The sequence below is a fragment of the Triturus cristatus genome, chromosome 2_1 (genome assembly GCF_964204655.1).
Source record: "Triturus cristatus chromosome 2_1, aTriCri1.1, whole genome shotgun sequence".
In the NCBI taxonomy this organism is placed as follows: Eukaryota; Metazoa; Chordata; class Amphibia; order Caudata; family Salamandridae; genus Triturus; species Triturus cristatus.
In genome coordinates, this window is record NC_140581.1 from 895,559,370 (window position 1) to 895,574,816 (window position 15,447).

The window sequence follows — 15,447 nt, forward strand, 5'->3', positions numbered from 1 at the left end:
TCCCTTCTTGCCAGATGCAAGTCGCTCCAGTCTAGATGCCAGATTCTCCAGGGGGGCATAGGCCCAGGGATTAACTATGCATACCCGCTGCAATGTAGTCAATGCTATTCGATGTGTACTACTCCCCCAAAGTAGCATCTGTACCATATTGTCTATATTTGTAAAAAAAAAAAAAAAATTGGGGTATCCCACTTGGGCTACTTTGCACTATATGCGAATATGGGCAAAGCGTTCAGCCTAAATGTTACTGTTCTACTAAGAATGAAGAGTGACAGATGTCACCAGTGTGCTATGTCCGCTTCTAGTTTGTGTATCAATGGAGCTAACTTATCATAGTGCATTTTATCATTTTTGTAACCCACTGTACCGGGTATTTAAAGGGGTGGGTCTCTACTCGTAGTAGCAATGGCAGATTCCACCCTTTTGGATAAATTAGTGATTTCCCCCAATTAACTCTTAGTCCAGCATATTTCTGATAGGTTTTGAATATTTCTTTCAATCTGGTTAAGGAGGCCTTCCGGCTAGCAAGACTAACCAAAATGTCCGCAAAAAGGCATATCTACCTCTCCCTTGACCATCCCCCATTGTTGCTTGTCTTTACATTCCCAAGCTGTCAGTGGCTTACTGGCAAGGGCTAACAACATTTGTGACTAGGGGGAGCCCTATTGTATGCCTCTACAGATCGGGTATACCCGGGGAAGTGCCCCATTAACTATCACGTACGCCATGGATTTACTTTAGAGAAGTTTTATCCTGCTTATAAATCTAGGTCCCAATCCCATCTTTTCTAAAACGGCGAATAGAAATGTCCAATTCATTCACGGAGTCAAAACCTTTGATTGGGCCATGTGGCTCGATGGGTACTGTCTCTTCCACTCTGGCCGCCATGGCTATGTTATTATAAAGTCGTCTGAGGTTCAACCTGGTAGTACTTTGGGGTTTAATTTTGGTTTGATCCAGATTAACCCCTTCAGTGCCCGCCCCTTTCCCCGCCCAGTGCCGGCCGTTGCATTAGCGGGCGGGGTCTATGACGAGCTGGACTCGTCATGGGCACAGCGCCACCGCGGCCCATGACGAGTCCAGCTCGTCATGGGCACTGAAGGGGTTAATTAGAACGTGTTGTTAAACCATGACCTGTAAAGAGACCAGAGGAAGGAAATCTGGTTTAAATGTTGCCGGTGGCCAAGCCCTGTGCCCAACCCCCATAAGTGCCCAACCCTTGGGGCATTACAAATGTGGGCCAAATGCAGGACACAGCCTGACCCCACCAAAGGCCACTGCTTCAGTGGATCTTCACCCCACATATATATTAATTCATGGTACTCCCACAGGAGCCGCCAGACAAGCTACACCTCCTTGGTACTGTAAGACCGTGCCGGCTTTACCTGATGAGGTTTGCGTGGTCGTGCAGTACCATGGAGGTGAAGCTTGTGTGGCAGACCCTGTGGGAGTACAGTGTTACCTCAGTTCACGTTAAGGCCGCACTGGGTCCTGCAGGAGTACTATGGCATGAATGTTTATTTTCTTTAAAAAATGTCATATGTTTGATAGACAGTCCCAGTGTCCTTTAATGGCAGCCAAAACATTTTTTTGAAGTTGCAACAAGCCTTGCTCTGAACTGAATGACCGATACAGGTCTTGGGGTCGAAAGGAGGTAAAAGCTACTTTGGCCTATCAGACGCGTATTTTTTTTAAATTATGGTAGCACTGGATCTACTATCTAGATATCACAGTCATTTTAACCCCTTCATGACTTCCCGAGGGCCTGTTTAAATGTGAATTTCTGAAACTGCTGAACGGATTCACACCAAATGACCACATTAGATGATTTCAGAGTACGGTTCTAACTTTTTGTTAAATTTGGTGTAATTCCTTCCTCGCCACCCCTGCCTTTTTATTAGGCTCCGCTTGACAAACGATCCCTAAACTTTCCAATAAGGAGCTGAGGAAGATGGACTTTTTTTTTTTCTTTTTAAGTTCTTTCACTTTTTTCCCAATGCAATTTCCAAAAGAAAAATTGAACAGCAATACAGTGAAAATAGCTGAACATAATTACACTAACTTTAGCAGAATTCTAGATGTTTACCCAGAAAGCCTATTTTTTGTGATTTGGTTTACATTTGTTTAGCCGTTTTGTTTTTATAAATTGTCTAAACATTCGTGATATCCTTGGGGACAAAAAATCCTGAAAAATAGATCTAATTGGTTTGTCAAGTCGTGGGAAAAAGTGATGTGATAGGTGGCAGCAGCAATGTTGTAGCCGCCATTACAGGATTCTGGGACCAAGTCCTGAAAAATTCAATTAAAACTTCTATAAGGGGATAGGACAGAGATACCCAGACCACCTAACCCTTGTGGACGGGTGTGGGGGATAGGAGGGGGAATTATGCTTCCAGAGTGATCCGCCCCATGATCCCTTGATGTGAGAAAATTAGGTTCTGTGACCAGACGACCGCTTTTGGGGGTGTTGGCAACCCTTTGGTGGTTGGGTGCAGGCCCTCGCCACAGGCTAGGCCATGTAGCCAACACCTGTCCTGCACAGCCAAAGGGCAGTCAGCCAGGGGTTAGTCACTCACATGGGGCTGGGCGCAAGGCGTGGCCATAGGCCAGGCTCGCAACCAGCCCCCTCTCAGGCATGGCCAAAGGCTGGATAGCAGGGGGTTGGATGTCTGCGGAGTTTTGGTGTAGGGCTTGGTCCCAGGCCAAGTACTGCAACCACACCCCGTCGACGAGGGTTGACTGTCTATGGGGAGCAAAGTCCAGGCCCAGCATCTGACACCACCTGCACTCCACCCATACATAGCCAAAGACTGCCTGCGGGGAGTTGTACTCCAGGCGTCATGGGTGGCATAGAAATTCCGAAGGTCAAAGTGGGGAGAGATATATATATATATATATCATGTGATCAAGTCCCCGAGCAGGGACGAAACGCGTAATGGCTGCTACTAGGATGTAACCTAAGGACATTAAAAAAACTTCGATCTTTAAGGATTGTGGCCCGTGCTCTTTTTCCGTGGCTGGCGGCAGAATCGCGGAGTGTAAGAGTGCTTGCAAATATATATATATATATATATATATATATATATATATATATATATATATATATATATGCCTTCTAATAATAAAAACTACTGTTTTAAAACCAAAAAACACTAGAATTCACCAGCTAGGCATAACTGGCATACGATAAGTTTAACTTGCACTGCTGTATATCTCTGACATCATCAGTGATGTGATAGGTGCAGTCATAAGCAATAAATCGTAGCAGTTCAAGTTATACTTCTGTCGGTTATGTATAACTGGAGACTTTAAATGGCTTTTTTTTTGTTTTAAAACTGTAGCTTAATAAAAGACCTATTTATAACTGCAATTTACCCGTTGCGTTTTTTAAGTTAATGTATATCTGTAGATGATCAGAGAGGAACAGGGTAATGATTGCAGGGAGGGGTGAGTTGAAGATGCGTGTTGATTATGAGATCAGGTGGCTTAGTGTGAGCTAAGTAATTTACAGACGAATGGTCTTCTGTAGGTGGTCTTCTATTGATAACTTTCTTTAGGTTCAGACTGATATTGCAGAGGAGTAGAGGCAGGTAGCGGACAATCATTGCTGAAAAGTCCTTAAAGAATAATCATATCGACTTGGAAAAAAAAATATAGCACCAAAATATATAATTTAAAGGGGTACTATGTGTTAGCCACTGTGATCTACTAGACGGATGGGAGTCTGAAAGTTAGACCGATATGAGAGATTTCTTGAGGAAGGGCAGACTCTCTCTCTTTTATGTGTTCCAAAGTTATGGGTGAAAGTAGTGTGAGCAGGGTGCAGTGCTGCTGTGTTATTTAGACTATTCTGTGTTTCAGAGGTTTATATGAAGGGTGTGGGAATCAAAGAGGTGAGTAATGAATTAAGTTTGGTTACAGATTGTTGGTGTTTCATGGACAGAGAGTCATATGTTTTTTGAGTTTGTGGCTGTTAGGCAAGGAAGGGGATTAAGTTTCTATGAAAGAGCGCCCTTTAGGCTTTGGTGGAGATCTTCTGAAGGTTCCTCTCTGTGCAAGGCTATGTGAGAAGGTTCTATTGAATCTCACGGCTGCTGTTGGTGTGGTATAAAGAAGAGAGATCGCAAAATATATTCTAGTGTGAATGCCATTTTTCAGAGGGTCCCAAATAAAAAGTGCCATTTAATGAAATCACAACTGACGTTTCATTGATAGTCATGCAAATGTATATGAGATCACTCTATTTAATAATCGTGATCACTATTTATTTCTTTTTAAGGTGATTCAACATCTATTTTGGAAGATTTGTCAAAGAAAAAAAAATGAAATCAATAATACAAATTGTCCCACCAACTATGCATACAAAGCATATACACACAATCAAGATTGACCTAACACATTAAAGACATTTACACAATTAACATAAAAATATAAATAAACATTTAACAGTTCTGAATTGAACAAGCTCAAACAAAGGATCAATAATTTTTTGCAAACACCAAATCTTAATTATTTTGATCCCAGAATCAATGGGCACTGCAACCTAACAATGCTCTGCTAGTGCAACAAGGAGATTCCATCAAGAGATTGCCTATTTAACCCTGGTTGCTCTGTAGTCAGATGGTGCTTGTTAGTTGCGTTAATGTCGACACGTTTTGAACCTGTGGAACTCTTTCTGGGTTCTCCTCAGGACTCGGAACTTGTTTCAAAACCGCATGTCCGATGGAATGTATAAAGAATGGGAAAAATTATCCGAAGTAGTCTTTGCTCCATAAGAACAAATTCGTAGGGGCCAATCCGTTAGCCTTTTTGACTTAAGAATTTTTTTGTATGACAATTCTTCCAAAATTGATGTTGACTCACCTTAAAAAGAAATAAATAGCGATCACTGTTAATTAAATAGAGTGGTCTTGTATACATTTGCATGACTATCAATGAAACATCAGTATTGGCCCGTTTATGAGATGTTGGTATTTTTAGTGGCTCTGATTTGCTCACAAATTGGGCCCAACCCCTTTAGGCGGTACAATATTTAATTAAATCAAGCATTATTCACCAATGCCATAACTAGGACTGTAGTCTCTATGTTAAATAAGTGAGATAGGTTGATGACTGACATTGCTCAGATGGTTTGTTTTGTGTATGTATTGGTGTGATCATGGGACGTTGCAAATTAGCTGGTAAGCAGTCCCACAATTTCACACACTGAATCAAATGAAAATAAAGGATCTTTGGACTAAGTGAGCTAAAAAGTCACTCGAATAATTCTATTGGAAGGCCATGAGTGCCACAAACCTTTCCCAATAGCAGTTTTTATCGCTTCAACAGTAAGATCTTCCATTCTTCGTCGGGTAAGAGGGAAATAAAGCTCCCACAGATATTGCTGTTGCTGTGTCCCATCATTGGCCTGCCTTGAACTCTGCAAGGTGCTATAATGTTCCAGGAATACTGAGCAAACCATGTCACATATCTTTAACATTCTGACATTTTCCACCATACCTGTCGTTCTTGTAACCTCCTTGCGTCCGCTTAATCATGTCAACAGCTTTCCCACTTAATGCTAAACTTCATAGCATCTCCTCTGTATTCCATGTAGTGCACATTAGCAGCATTTTAGGCTCTTTCTTAGAATTTTTCCTTTGAGAGCATCAGTATTCGTAACAAAGAAGTAATCTATTATGGAGATTCTGTTTTGTATGCCCAATTCATTGCGGCATTGTCTATCATCGATGTGTTTAAGATGCCAAATATCAATCACTTTGTGGTTATGAATGTTGTCACATCGGTAACCCTGTGAATTTCCTCATATTGGCTGTTAGACATTTCATATCCATGACATAACTGAAGTCCTAACTTATCATGTAGATGAAATCGCAAGGTGGTTAATTGAAAAAGGGAACGTAGGACCTCATTACGATGGCGGTTGGACAAGCTTTCTAAAAGTGGTATTTTCAGAATTGGGACCTAAAATCCAACTTCGCCATTAAGGGGGTTTTAAAATACACTTCATTAGGGCCCAAACTCTGCATTCTAATCTGCTTCCAATTGAAAGTTATCACTTATTAAATGTAATAAAGTAACCCAATGTTATCCTATGCAATAAGCAAGCCATGCAGTGGTGAAAAACAAATTTAATATTTTTTCACTACCAGGACATGTAAAACTTTAAAGTGCATGTACAACATTTAAAATGCACAGCACTCTGCTCTCTTGGCTGTGTAAGGCCTACTCTAGGGATGACTTATATGTATTAAAAAAGAAGGTTTAGGCCTGGCGACAGGGTTATTTTGCCCCATCGAAATGGCAGTTAAAAACTGTACCCACAGGCTTCAGTGCAGGTCTGAGACATTTTTAAATGGGCTAATTAAGTGCGTTTCACAAGGAGTGCTTCAGGTGTGCTGGTTCCATTTAATTTACAGGCTGTAGGTACCTGTAGTGCCACTTAACTAGAGACTTACAAGTAAATTAAATATGCCAATTGAGTGTAAGCCAATTTCGCCAAGTTTAAAGGAGAGAGCACTTTAGCGCTAGTTAGCGGTGGTAATGAGTGCAAAATCTTAAAGCCAACAAATATTAATTCAGCAAAATCAAGGGGCGTAAGGCAAAATGTTTGGGGGAAGACCACCCTAAGTGTGACCGATCTAACAATCAGGACTTATAGATCCTATTATGTCATTGGATACAAATTTTGTAATGCTTATTGTAAGATTTTCATTTTACATTATGTTGAATTGCAGTGTATTCTATTTATCAACAGGACTCTTATATCAGTAGTTAGGTAATGTGAAAGTCTTGAAGGTAATGAATCTGTCAAAGGTTTTGGAAAGCAATTTGTAGTGGGTCTCTACATTTGCTGTTAAATCAGTAGTGGGAATGGCCAGCTGATGTGTTTTGTGCCAAGATTTCTGTCTGTATGATGTTACTATTGCTGTAGCGGATGTTTTTGTGGGGAGGGTGGCTACTAAGGCGGTGAGATGATGATAATTTCAGATGAAGGGGAGTTTTCCGGTTACTGTAATGAGTCATGTGAGGGGGAGGGGAAATATAACCAGAGTGTGGCCAGCTGTATATGTAGTACTAGGGAAAAGTGGAGAGCATTTTGGTTTGTCTGAAAGGTTCTAGGTTGGTGGAAGTTAGGTCTGTCAGGCCAGACATTTGGGTCTCACAGGATGCAGAAGCGGTTATTTTGAGTGATATTCAAGTTGGAATCTATTTAGGCATTTGTGAATACTATGTCTAATATAGGTCCGTAAGTCAGCAGCAATTCGCAAGCAAATGCGGGGAAGGGCGAACAGTCAATCAGTATTTATAGCTCGGCAAATCACCCATGAGGGTCTCGAGGTTCTGGAGTTGGTTGCTGCTGCAAGTTGATTTGTTCATTAAAACAGCTAGGTCTTGAGTGCTTTCCTGAATAGCTGGAGAGATGGGTTAGTCCTAAGGTGCAGGTGAAGGTCGTTCCAATCTCTGGCCTCCAGGTGCAAAAAGGGGTGTTGTCTGCTGTTGGTTATGCAGATCTGGTTGTTTTCTGCGAGGAAGAGGGAGGCAGATTATAGGTGTCTGGTCAGTTGGTAGAAGATCATACGTTTGTTGAAGTATGCAGGTCCTTCATTGTGTAGGGCTTTGTATGCATGGATCAGCATCTTCAACTGGCATTTTTTCTGGAACAGGAGCCAGTGTAGCTTCTTGAGGTGGGATGTGACATGGGTCCTTCTGGAGAGATTGAGGATGAGTCTTGCCGCTGAGTTTTGTATTGTCTGTAATCTCTTCAGGAGGTGTGCAGCGATTCCTACATAGTGTGTTCCTATAGTTTAGCCTGCTGGTCATGAGGGCCTGCATGATGGTCCTTCTGGTGTCGACTGGGAGCCATCTGAAGATCCTGCGAAGCATGCATAGGGTGTGGAAGCAGGCTGATGAGACTGTGTTAACCTGTCTCTTCATAGATAGCTTGCTGTCCAGGATGATGCTGAGGTTGCGGGCGTGGTTGTTCGGTGAGTTGCTGGTTGATTGACTTCTCAAGGATTTTTGCTGGAAAGGGGAGCAGAGAGCTGGGACGGTAATTCTCAGTTCTCCTATATTGGCGGATAACATCTTCAGGAGGGGCCTCACTTCTGCGTGTTTCCAGACCTCAGTGAACGAGGCTGAGATGATGGAGGTGTTCAGGACTTTTCTTAGCTCGTCGCCAATCATCTTACTACCAAGGCTGAAGATGTGGTGAGGACAGGGGTCCATAGGTGCTCCCAAGTGCATGGAGTTCATGATGGGAATTGTGTCTTGAGTGATGATGAGGTGCCAATGGTGTTCGGGGTATATGTTTGTGGGTGTGAGCAAGTTCATGATGGCGGCGGGGGTTGGGGTTTTCATAGATGGTTGAGACCTTGTCATGGAAGAAGTCTGCCAGGGTGTCACACAGTTCTTGGGATGGGTAATGTTGTTCTTCGTGGCTGCGGGGTTGGATGGCGAAGAGGTCCTTGATGGGTTTGTGCTGGCTTCAATGCGGTCTGTTAAGACATTCTTTGTTTTTTTAGGAAGCAGTGTTAGTGGTTGAGTATTGTCTTGAAGGCAGTGTGGTCTTCTGTCCTTTTGCTGGTGCACCAGTTCCTTTCTAGTTGCCGGCAGTTGCATTTGGTAGATTAACCAGAACTAATTCTAGGACTAGACTAGAACTAATTTACACTGAGCTATGAAGAGTTCTTCATAACTTGAGTTTTGGAAAATGATTGTTTGTCCTCCTTTAGTCTTAATCAGGCAGTTTCTTATGTGCATTGAATTCCAGGGGCATTGCCTCGTGTAGAACTGGGGATGCATTGTCTCCTAACCACATTTTGGTGATGAAGTCTATATCCTGATTTGAGTATGACATCAGATTTGATTTATTTATGAAGTTTTATGTAGCGCGAACATGACCTGTGATGGTATCCGATCGCTTTACAGAATATCAGAACACGAGTAAAGAGAACAGATAACAAAACAAGCAACAACATAATCAAAAATTCACAATTTGAGACAGGTGATAGCACTAGGACAAGTCAATTAGATAATGGGCAAGATCTGAACGTCTAGTAATAATCGTGTGTGTATCATGAGTTAAGTTGTGAGACCTAAGGCAAAAATGTGTTCATAGGTAGTAATTTAACTTATTTTTTGAGGGGTGCCATTGAGGTAATCCGTCTGATTTCTGGTAGTAGAGAGTTCAAAATTCTCTGCGCAATACCAGAGAAGGCTCTGTTACAAGTTTACTTTTTAAGGAATTTCTGTGATTTCAGTGCCAAGGTGCTGGTTCTCCTAGAGGATCTGCATCCACCAGATAGTTCTATCTTTTGTGATAAGTACCTAGGAGTGTTTTATGGGTCATGGAAGCAATTTTTTACTGAAACCTTGCTTCATAAGGAATCGATTTTAGGGTTTTTAGATCAGGGGTGATTTGTTTGTTTCTTTTTGTTCCTGTGATCTGTCTGGCAGCTGCATTGAGAGATTCCCTTAGAGGTGCCAGCTTGGCTCTGGGAAGGCCACAGAGGGTTGCACTTCCTTAGTCCAACCTGGGATGACTAGAGATTGGAACATTGATTTGAAGTCGTACTGAGGGAGGTAGGGTTTTAAAGTCCTTAAGGTGTTAATTTAGTAGTTCGCTCCTTTGGTGGCAATAGTAATGTGCTCCTGCATGTTCAGGTTCTTGTCAAGTGTTAATTCCAGAGACCTTGTGGAGTCAATGCGTGGTGAACAGTTGAGAGCGGTTAGATGATTCATCCGTAGAGCCCTGTTGGGCGGGTGATTGGCTGGGACGATTAGGAGGAATTCTGTTTTGATGGCATTAAATTTCAGGTGGTTGTGGGTTAGCCAATTTTGGGCATCTAGTAGAGGGATCTTGAGGTCCTTAATATCTTTGGGGAAGAGATTTTCAAGTACAGTTGGGTGTCATCAGCATACATGTGGTAATGGATGTTAGAGGAATTCTAAATTACAGCTAGTGGCTCCATGAAAAGGTTGAAGAGGATAGGGGAGAGAGAAGACCCTTGAGGGACCCCTAACGATCAGGTGTGGCATCAGCCAGGGACTGGCAAACCTTATTCTTTGAGTTCTGTTACGGATACATGAGGTGACCCAGTTTAGTACAGGCTCTTAGAGCCCCATCCTCCATTCAAGTAAGCCTAGGAGACTGACATGTTTAACCATATTGAAGGCGGATAATAGATCTAGGAGGATTAGCAGGCAAAATTCATTCAGATCCAGCATTTTTAGCTAGTCTTCCACTATGTGCGTGAGAGCCGATTCAGTACTGTGGCCTTGACAGAAGCCAGATTGGAATTGGTCAAGAAATTGGAAATGGTTCTTTAGCAAGTTAATGGTCATAGATCGTACATTATTAAACAAATTAGCCAATGTGCAGGTATTTGCTAGGAGAGGGGGAAGTGTGGCAAGTGGAGAGCAAAGGACTTTAGAGAGAGGAAGAAGTGGAAGCAGAAGAGGCTGAGTTCGAGCCTTGATGAAGAGAAACAGGTCAGAGCACCAGTCCAAAAATGTTTTAATAACACTTCAAATCTTGTGAAATCCTCATTTTTCACATGTATTATCCAAAGGGCGTCGTCAGTGTGGTACGCCACTCTTTTACAAATGACATGCAAGATATCACTTCAGTGTTTTGATCCTATACTTTCTAGAGTCACGCGGTGGACGTTACTTGTATATCGCACGCGGTGGTAACAAACATACAAAAAGTGCACATTAGCAAAACAGATATTATGTGGTAGAAATGGTAAAAATGTTATGGGTGGACTGTCTTCCTGCTACAAGAGTTGCAGAATACACTTAACAGTGTTAGCAGTACTGAGGAGGCAGTGGGATGAAGTTGGTTTTTGAGGGAGCAGAGACAAGGGGTTAAGTTTGGAGGTAATAGGGTGTGCATGGTGGGCAGACTTTGCTCAGAGGGTTTGGGTGGAAGGAAGTATGGAAAGGCACAGTTCCCTTTCTTTTTAGTATAGAGTAATAAAGGTGAGGTGTGTGTCATCACAGCATTGATTTGATGGAGACGGAAGCGTCCACAAAGAAGAATTGATGGGAAGGGAAGGGGTAGACAAAGGACAGTGGGGAACATTGGACTCTGGTTTAAAAAAAAAAAAAGGGGTGTGTCTGTAACAGACAGCCTTTGAAATGCGTACTCATTTAGTGTTCAAATCAGACCTTTACCATGCCGGAGTGGCATTTAGGCACACAGTTACACCATCTGCAACAAGAAGATTTTGATAAATCAGGATCTGTGGTTTTACTCAGATGCAGGTGGAACTAACTATGGAAAATCTCCTTGGTTGCCAGATTGTCTAAAGTTTTTCTAATGAAAGAAATGCAGCTCTCAAAAGAATGCCACTTATGAATTTTGGGAGCCAAATACCTTTATGGGGATTCACTTTCATTCACAGTGACGTTTCCAAGGCTTAAGTGACTAACTTTACAGTAAGTGTAACAAGCATTTCAAATGCAATAGGTCTCGCATTCACATGAGTTTGAGCTATTTGCATTATAAATGACAGTCTTTTATTTATGTTTTGGGTTTTAAAACATAAATAAGTCATTGTCATTTACAATACTAATAGCTTAAACTCTCGCAAATGCCTGACCTATTGTTTTGCAATAAAGGGCCTTTTCAACCACTTGTTAGTTTGCAAATATCAGAGGAAGAGACTGGCCTGCGACGTCTTCAAAGTAGTGATAAATAGTGCAGAGAAGAAAACGAGTAAGTGTTGTAAATTACACAAGACACAAAGTGTGAAGTGAGAGTTCATATGATCCAAGCTGTAAACACTAACAAAGCACTCCAAAACCTTTCACTCTGTGATTACAATGTCGCGGCTCAGGAGGGAGAGCAGGAGGGGGGTGTTATTTCCTGCCCTCTCCGTGATTTGAGTGTGCAGTGTGGCATTGCCTAGTGTCATTGCCATCTTTGGCCTAATAAAAAAACACTCCAGCTGTAATAGGGCCCTGGGTTCACCTCCGGGTGCAGGGCGGGCTGTGCTTTATGGCATGCATGGAGGGAGGGAGGGAGGGAGGAAGGGAGGGATGGTCTCCGCTGCAGCTCTAGTCTCGTACAGTGCCCCTGCTATTACTTGTGAGCGAGAGGTGCTGAGGTGGTGGTATTGGTATTGGTGGTGGTCATGTTATTGGTTGTGGTGGTATTGGTGGCGGTGGTATTGTTATTGGTGGTGGTTTTGGTGGTGGTGGTACTGGTATTGGTGGTTTTGGTGGTTATGGTGGTTTTGGTGGTGGTGGTGATATTGGTGGTGGTGGTATTGGCATTGGTGGTGGTTTTGGCATTGGTGGTGCCATTGGTGGTGGTGGTGGTGGTATTGTAATTGCATTTATATAGCGCTTACTACCCCTGACGAGGCCTCGAAGTGCTTTTACGGCGAGTAGCACACTACTCTGGAACCCATAAAGCATTTACGTTGAATTAGTATTGTGAAATATGAAAGTAATTTTAGTGGCGGATAGGTTAGTCAGTTATCTGGATTGAGAAGGATAGCGGAGGGATAGAAGAGGGGAAAAGGATTGCATTTATATAGCGCTTGTTACCCCTGATTGGTTGTTGAAGCACTTTTTTGGCAAGTAGCACGCTACTCCACAACCCATAAAGGATTAGTGTTGAATTAGTATAGTAAAATTTGAAAAGTGGACATGTTAGTCTGTTATTTTGATTGAAAAGGATAGTGGAGGAATAGAAGAGTGAAGGATTTAGATTTTTGTTTTCTTGAAGGCATAGCAGTAGGAGGAGGCTGGGGATGAATAAAAAGGGGAGTGGAGAGGAAAGAGTTTAGAAAGGCTTGTTTTGGGGGATTGGTATAGTAAGAGGTGTCAAATGATGCAAGAAGGGGTAGAGTAAGGGAGAGTCTAGAAAAGGTTATTTTGGGGTTCATAGTAGTGGTATGGGGTTTAGGATGAAAGAGAGTAGATGTAGAGGATACATTGATTGAGGTATGGGGTGAGAATAGTAGTAGAAAGAGGTTTGGGATGAGTCAGAGTTGAGGAAGAAGATATATTGAGAGAGGCATAGGGTGAGAAATAAGGTAGTGCATTGGATATGTACATGGAAATTATATAGATGCATAAAGGAAGTAAGTATATGTAGATTAAAGATATTGATAGAGGTATAGGGCGAGAAATAGGGTAGTGCATTGAATATGCATTTTTTAGAGAAAATTAATAAATATTTAGATCCAAGTACATGGAAGTTATATAGATGCATGAAGGAAGTACGTATATGTAGATCAAATATGCATTAGATGAACTCTGGTTTTCAAGTGTTGTACTTAAAAATGTATTGGTGGTGGTTTTATTGGTGGTGGTGGTGGTGTTAATAAAATAGGCTTTTGAAAACAACCCATCAGGTGGCTTAGTGCAGATGACATGTAACACAGATGTGCTGCTGTCAGCTTCAGCCCATTAGCACACGATTATGTGCTACCTGGAATTCACATGACTTAATCCTCTAATCATTTCTAGATCCATTTTACTGGGGGGGGGGGGGGGTATGGCTGTTTGAAACAGACATGAGATAATGCCGGGTTAAAGTAATTGAAAGCGGGTGCCCGTGTTACAGGGTGCTGTGCTGCTTAAAAAAGCCCAAGCGGAGGCAGCGCATGTCTGGCTGGCCTGCAGTAAGAGAAACTCAAAGTAAATAGTGCTTACAGACTAAATAACAGGTCCAGTGTAACAACCGAAGTAAAGGGGCCAGTAGCAAAAGGAGGTTACATATGAAGACCAGGCCGTACTAAGGAGGGACTAACAAGCCTATTAACGAATCCGGAGGCAGCATTTACGAAAGGCAAAGATACAAGCCAAGGAAAAATATGTGAGGAGAGTGGGCGTGGCTTCTCTCCCATACTCTACTACAGCAGTCTAACAGAGCGAGCAGCGCATGTGCGCTGCCGCTAGGCTCGACCTAAAAATGCTTGAGTGTGAAATTAGTGTGGAAATGTCTACCCAAACACCTCTTTATTTTCACGGGATGTAATAGAAGAAAATCCTCCGCTCAGAAGAACATTTGCCATGTTGAGGGAAAAACACATATAAAAGCATTCACTTTCACATTTTCCCTTGAAATGCATTATTTTGTGCCTATGTACATGCACAAGAGTCTGATACAGGGGATACAGGCAGCATAGGAGCTTAATAGGTAATGTATGATTTTATGTAGCCCTTGAGATTTTGTGGATCTCAAAACGTGAATCTATACGAGTTGTATATGTAAGTCCGAGGTGGATCGATTTATTCTTTTGTAAGACAGAGAGTTTATAATGGTTTTGGGTAAAACAATGGGAAAAGTAACTTGGTAAATTTATATCCACATCATTTTATCGTGACAAATAGGAAAATACTGCATGTCATGTGGTAGTTGCCCATAGGAATTTGTGACCAAAACGACAAAATTAAATTCAATCTGCTTTAAAGTCTGACATAAACACTCTGTTTCCCCATAAAATTACCACTATTTAAACCCTCACAAAAAGCACATCACTAATGGCATAAATGTGTATAAAAAGAATAGAATGGCAGCAAGAAGGTACTCAGACTATGCAGACATTGTAACATACTCCACAAAACTGATGTTCATTTACAGCATGGTGGACTTTATACTAATCCATATGCATGTATGCCTTCAAACACATCTGTAGCTGCATTCTAAAGTACAGGTTGGGGTAGTATTAGTATCCATGTTTGAAATTGCCGAAGTAATTTTAAACAAGCTTATGTCAGTGGGTGTCCCCCTAGACTTTTTCTTCTGCCAGGATTTGAATCTTTCATATCCCATTGGTGTTTGTCTTCCATTTTGCTTTCACAATTGAACAGTGTAAGCCCCAGAGGACCATGGTGTGGGTGTACTTTGACTTCTAAAACAGTGGAATGACTTTTTGGAGGTGGCTTTTTATGACTGAAGCTCTGCCTGTCATGAGTCTTTTTGAACTACCCTTGCTCTGTCCTCTAGAGTGCAAGGCAGGAATATTACCAACTAGTTGAAACTGTAATGTAGTTTCATATTGCTATTGAGAGCTCAAAGGTGGAGCTGAAATTGTCGTTGATTTTATTTACAGACGAAATATCTTTACCTTTTAAGATGTAAGGGCTGATTTGCAATTTTGTTGGTGTCATATCCATCTCCCTATACTATTCAGTTCTCCACCCCCATGATCATGAAAGTCTGCCATATTTTGAGATCAGTGTCATCGTGGGAAAGGCTTCATTAAGTAACTATTAATACTGTGGGAGAAGCGAATTTTTAGCTGGTTAATCCGATGTTCTGCTGTTCAAATCATGGCTATAAGTACCATTTTTAGCACATATTTTATTTATGCCCCTCGCTGTTGGATCAGTTACTGCATTTTTACCACATTTCTAGGATGTCCCGACACAGATTCATGCTCACACAAATGTGGCCTTAAATTTAACTGTTTACCTGCACTT

At 41.9% G+C, this 15,447-nt stretch overlaps 1 protein-coding gene across 1 annotated transcript in view; it reads left to right on the top strand.

The window, feature by feature from the left end:
- PCSK5 (proprotein convertase subtilisin/kexin type 5) overlaps positions 1-15,447 on the top strand; it is a 1,432,234-nt gene that overhangs the window by 886,898 nt on the left and 529,889 nt on the right. The gene's annotated exons all lie outside the window — the stretch shown is intronic.